This window comes from Melanerpes formicivorus, unplaced genomic scaffold, assembly GCF_026170545.1.
Source record: "Melanerpes formicivorus ecotype bairdi unplaced genomic scaffold, bMelFor1.0.p_v2 SCAF_123, whole genome shotgun sequence".
NCBI classification, from domain to species: Eukaryota; Metazoa; Chordata; class Aves; order Piciformes; family Picidae; genus Melanerpes; species Melanerpes formicivorus.
This window is the reverse complement of record NW_027142475.1, coordinates 658,329-664,339: the sequence shown is the minus strand read 5'-3', so window position 1 is coordinate 664,339 and position 6,011 is coordinate 658,329.

Here is a 6,011-nt window from a genome sequence, read left to right as displayed (position 1 = left end):
TCTTTTTTTTTTTTTTTGGTGTGGTTTTTTTAACAAAGGTTTTAGCCAAGCGAAAAAAAAAAAGGAAAGAAAGAAAGAAAGAAAAAAACCCTCCCATCTGGCTGGCTTTTTATTAGGAGATAAAAACGCAGGAGTTCATAGGAGTTAGCGTTAAGTCACCGTCCGCAGCCATCGGAGGTGCCGGCTGGCTGGGGACTCTCTCTGTTTATTTCAAACACCCTTTATCGCCGGTTGAAAGAGCGCTGTTCTCTGTAAAGCTCTGCCAATTGAAGAAAGAATCAGATAATGAAGACTGATGCAGCACTGATGACAGCCCTTCAGATCCTCAATAGGATCTCTCCCAAATCAAAAGCCTTTTTTTTTTGGGTAGGGGTGGGTTTGGGTTTGTTACGGCTTTTGTTGTTGTTGTTGTTGGGTTTTGTTTTATTGCCACACTTGTGGCTTAGAAATAATTAAATTTCATCTTATTGCTCTTTAAACCGGAATGGAAAATCTCGAGCCAGGGCCCCCCACGTGCAGGAAAATGACAAAGCAGATGCGAATGTGCAGAGGGTGCTGGAGCAAAAGGAGAAAGGGAGGGTGGCCGTCCAGTGTGGGAGCTTCACAGAGCCTCCTCCGCTGCTGCTCCCAGCCAGCCCGGCTGCTCCGTGTGCCTGCGCTGCCTGGCCCAGGGGAGCTCAAGCCAACATCCTACACCCTGCTATAAACCTGCCCGCTTTACTAACCTGGCACTGGTGCTTTGGGGAAGCATTCTGAAGCTCACCACCCTTTCCATCCAGCCCGAGCACCCAGACACGCCATGGGCTGCACAGAGACCTGCGGGATGCAGGCGGGCGGGGGCAGCCCGTATTCTCCTGTACGCTCACGCGCCGCCCATTTTTTTTTTTTTTTTTTTGTTTTTGTTTTTGTTTTTAAATTGGCAGTAGGTGCTGTGGCCAGGGACAGCCATGGTTGTAACTCGCAGCAAAATCTCCCTTAAAAAATCAGTGTCGACCCAGACGGAGGTAGAACAGAAGCAGGTAGCTGTCCAGGTATCTGGCTGTAGAGAATGCTGGAGGATGCTGGATTTAGGAAGGGCAGGTCCTGCCTGACCAACCTGATCTCCTTCTATGATCAGGTGACCCGCCTGGTGGATGTGGGGAGGCCTGTTGATGTAGTCTACCTGGACCTCAGCAAGGCCTTTGACACCGTCCCCCATAGCAAACTGCTGGCCAAGCTGTCAGCCCATGGCTTGGACGGGAGCACACTGCGATGGGTTAGGAACTGGCTGGAGGGCCGAGCCCAGAGAGTGGTGGTGAATGGTGCCACATCCAGCTGGCAACCAGTCACTAGTGGTGTGCCCCAAGGATCAGTGCTGGGCCCTGTGCTCTTTAACATCTTTATTGATGATCTGGATGAGGGCATTGAGTCCATCATCAGTAAATTTGCTGACGACACCAAGCTGGGGGCAAGAGTTGATCTGCTGGAGGGTAGAGAGGCTGTGCAGAGAGACCTGGACAGGCTGGACAGATGGGCAGAATCCAACGGCATGAGATTTAACACATCCAAATGCCGGGTTCTGCACATTGGCCACAACAACCCCATGCAGTGCTACAGGCTGGGGTCAGAGTGGCTAGAGAGCAGCCAGGCAGAGAGGGATCTGGGGGTGCTGGTTGATGGTAGGCTTAACATGAGCCTGCAGTGTGCCCAGGCAGCCAAGAGGGCCAATGGCATCCTGGCCTGCATCAGGAACAGTGTGGCCAGCAGGAGCAGGGAGGTCATTCTGCCCCTGTACACTGCACTGGTTAGGCCACACCTCGAGTACTGTGTCCAGTTCTGGGCCCCTCAGTTTAGGAAGGATGTTGACTTGCTGGAACGAGTCCAGAGAAGAGCAACAAAGTTGGTGAGGGGTTTGGAACACAAGCCCTATGAGGAGAGGCTGAGGGAGCTGGGGCTGCTTAGCCTGGAGAAGAGGAGACTTAGGGGTGACCTTATCACTCTCTACAACTACCTGAAGGGAGGTTGTAGACAGGCGGATGATGGTCTCTTCTCCCAGGCAGCCAGTACCAGAACAAGAGGACACAGTCTCAGGCTGCGCCAGGGGAGGTTCAGGTTGGATGTTAGGAAGAAGTTCTATACAGAAAGAGTGATTGCCCATTGGAATGGGCTGCCCGGGGAGGTGGTGGAGTCGCCGTCATTGAAGGTGTTCAGAAGGAGACTTGACGGGGTGCTTGGTGCCATGGGTTAGCTGTTTGGGTGGGTTGGATTGGTTGATGGGTTGGACACGATGATCTTGAAGGTCTCTTCCAACCTGGTTTGGTTTATTCTAATAAAGAGTTTATTCTAATAAAGAGATGCTGCTGGTGCAGCGCTGGAGCTGCAGCAAGGGCACACTGCTGCGAGGAGCTGGGCTGCTGCAGCCAGATGTGCCAGCTGCACCTCTCCACTGGGTGCCCTGTGCCTCACCTTTCCAACCTGCATGGTGGTAGCAGGAGCTTGTGTTCTGCAGGCCACACAGTGAGGGAGGTTGACATGTGGGGACGCAGCTCTGTGGCAGAACAGGCCCTTAATGGTTTCTGAGTTTTGCTGTGGTCCAGTTGCTGGTTTGTGGCAGTCAGGGCAGGTGGTGTGGGCAGGAAGCTCCTGGCCAGAAGTTCCCAGGAGCATCTCAGCGTGCACCAAGTGCACCTTTGTGCTGCCTGGCACCCCACATGTCCCTGCATGGCACAAGGGCTGGGGCAGTCCTCACTCAGCGTGGCTGAGCATCCCAAGAGAGGTGATGAGAATGAGGTGCCCAACACCAGGCTCTGGCATGAGCAGGGCTGTGGGTGCTGAGTGAGCAGAGCACCCTCCCAAGGTGCCCCCTTTCCTCAGCAGGCAGCAGTTCTGCTGGGTGCTTGGGCCTCCCTTTGATACCTTTAAAAATGGTGAACAAATTTGTTCCTCGCAGTGGAAGGCAGATAAATAAAACGCATTGGGAGCTATTTGTACTGTAACTAAAGCCCTAAATTTATAGAGGGAGAGCGTGGCAAATGACAACTTTGTCACAGTACATGAAAGGCTGGAAATGAGGCTTTGCATTTCTACCTGATCTCCAAAGGGGCCGCGCCGGGCTCCCGGGATGGGGACAGGCAGGAGAGGCGCTGCGCAGGAGCCCGGCCGGCCGGGGGGCGAGGGGAGGGGGGAAGCACAGCCCACCCGGGAAGCGCTGGAGAGTCTGCCAGCCGAGCCCTGAAATCTGAAATGCTCTAACTTGATTATTCCTTCTCCACTTTCCTTTTGACAAACTCCTCCACGTTCAAAGGGTTACACAGGATTTAGCCCCACGCTGCCTGTGGTGTGAATTGTGTGGCTAAAGTGCCATGCGGGGCTTTGAAACTCCGGGAGCAGGCTCCTCTCCCGAGATCGACAACGGTTTGATTCCTCCTGACAGAATGTGCAGCCAGCAAACACTGCCAGTGCCGGGGGAAGCTTTTTGCTCTCCCTCTCCAGAGCACCTTTAATCTGAGGCTCAAAGAGCTGCACAAGAATGGCAAGTCCTGCAGTCCCTGCGGTACTTCCTTTTGCAGAGGGGAAAACTTTGGCTGCCTCAGGTTCTTCCCCGCCTTGGGTTCCTGTCAGGAGTGAATGGCAAAGCTGAGAACTCAGTGGAGAGCCATCGTGGCCAGCGAGCAGCCTGGGCTGCCTTTGCCCACCTGTGAGCCTCATTGTTAGGTTTTGCAGACCTGTCTGAAAGCAGCTTCCCCTGAAACTCCTTCTGCAGCGGCTGCAATGAATGTCAGCTGCCCTGTTGTGGCCTCTCCCAAGGGTGGGAACAGCAAGGCTGGAGCTGATTTGCCCCAGGACCAACTTGATCCCTGGCCTGGTGTGTTATTAGCAGCTAATTTCATCCAGGTATCTACGCCTGGCTCCTGTGAGCAGACACCCTCCAGGGCACATCAAAATGCCCCCTCCAAGGGTGGTGCCAGTTTGGAGCCTCAGTCTCTCTCCTCATGCCTGGTTTAGTGTTTAAAGCTGTGGGGCTTGGCTCTGTCTCTGGGAGTGTATCACAGATTGGATTCTCTTCTTTAAGTTCATTTCTGCTCCTGATTGAGAAGCTGAAGTAACAAACAATTGATTATCGGTTTTAAGATGCAAAAACACCATCTGGTCCTGGAGACGTGCTGAGCTGTGCCTGGGGGAGCAGGAATGAGACATCTGAGGGATCTCAGCAAGTGGCAGCAGCGAGGCTCCTGGCAGGAATTCCTGACCCCGGCCAAAGCAGAGGAGGAAACCTGATCCTTCACGTGGGGGCCTCCAAGTTTGCTGCAGTCCTTGGGCAGGCTTGGTGACAGGGGGCTGTGGCATTTCAGGCTGAGACGCCAGCAGCAGGCAGACCAAAGCGTGGGCCCAGCAGTGCTTTTCTCTTCGGTGCTGGAGAGATGCCTGGAGGTGCTGCAGGGCATAAGCCTTGCCTCCAGAGCAGGCATGGAGTAGTTCCAGCATCCCACATCTCCTGCTGGCTTCCCTGGAGATGGGTCAGAGGTGGGCTGAGCAGAGTGGGACGAGCAGCTCGGGCAGCAACCTCACTGTGTAGCAGCCACTGCTCAGATGGATTTGTGGGTCAGGTCAGCTGTCCCCACTCCCCCTGTCCCCACTCCCCCTGTCCCCACTCCCATCCTCGCTCCCTGCCTGTGACTCGATGTGACCCAGCTTCCCATCACTGCCCACACCTCAGCACCACAGTGACAAATCAACTGAGGCCAGAGCTTCCAGGACAGAGGAAATCACCTTGCCCTTCACATGAGAGTCTGCTGGAAGATGTTTCCAGCAGGAGCACAGCCAGCCCGAGAGCATCCCCAGCCCCTTTGTGTCTGCCCAGCCCGACGCAGGAGGTTGGGGGAAGTCATTTCCTAGAGTTCAGGATTTGCAATTTGCATTCTGTAATCTTCTGGTCACTTAGCAGCAGATAATTTGTCACGGTTTGTTTTAAGCTGTTGTGATATTGATATTTATTATGCAAATTGTATTTCCTACTACTTATTGTTCTGCACCCTATGAATACTTAAATTATTATAAACCTTTTTAGCTAATACAGGTTGCCTTTCAGTCGCAGTAGGTCACGATGTGCAATGCTGTGTAAAAGGGTTTAAACCATGTAATTAAAAAGAGACAGACAGGAGGAGCTGGGTGCCTAATGACACAGAGGCAAGCAGAGAGCTTCTCCACAGAGCTGCTCCAACCCGAGATGCTGTCCAGCAGCCCTCAGCTCCTGCTAGGGAGAGGGGAATTTGATGTCCTGGGTGGGTGGAGACGAACCCTCACTTACAGCCTGGGGGGATAAATCTGACTTAAGACAGTTACGGTGGCCCAAGACCCTGCCTTGTGAGGCAGGCAGGAGAGCTGTTGGCAGGTTGGCAGAGAGATTTGCCATCCTGGGAGGCAGAGGGATGCACGGGGAGGTGTTGGAGCCAGTCCCAGAGAGGAGCAGTTTCTGTTTTCTGGGGAGCTGGTGGTGTGAAACCTGCCTGATTTCTCAACCCACTGAGTGAAAGCTCTTCCCAACCCCGTGCTGTGACTCAACACTTGCCCTGAGCGGTTTTATCTTCGGGCTTGGCAGGAGACAGGATGATAAAGTTAAAGTGACATCTCACCTGCCTCAGGTTAGCTTGGAAGAACCTAATTAATGACGTTGGCAGCATTTGACATGCCCTGCGCTGCCGTGCTCGGTACCTGCGCGGGCCCAGGCTATTTCTGACACGGTGGGTGGGTGGAAGGACTTGGATGGTCCTGTCCCTGGAGGGGTCAACCTTCCCTACTATGTCCTGGGCTCGGCTTATTTGGGTTCGGTTTGGCACTCGGGGGAGGGCACTTGTGGATTGGTTTTTAATTTGCTCTGCTCAAACCCTTCTGGAAATCTGCGGGAAAATGTTTTTTGCTAGGCTGAGGTTCATGAGCCCCCGCCCCGCATTGCTCCCGGTGGCCGCGGGGGGCTGCCGGACTCCGGCCTCGCCGCTCCCCCGGAGCCGGGGAAGGCTCAACACCGCCTCCAG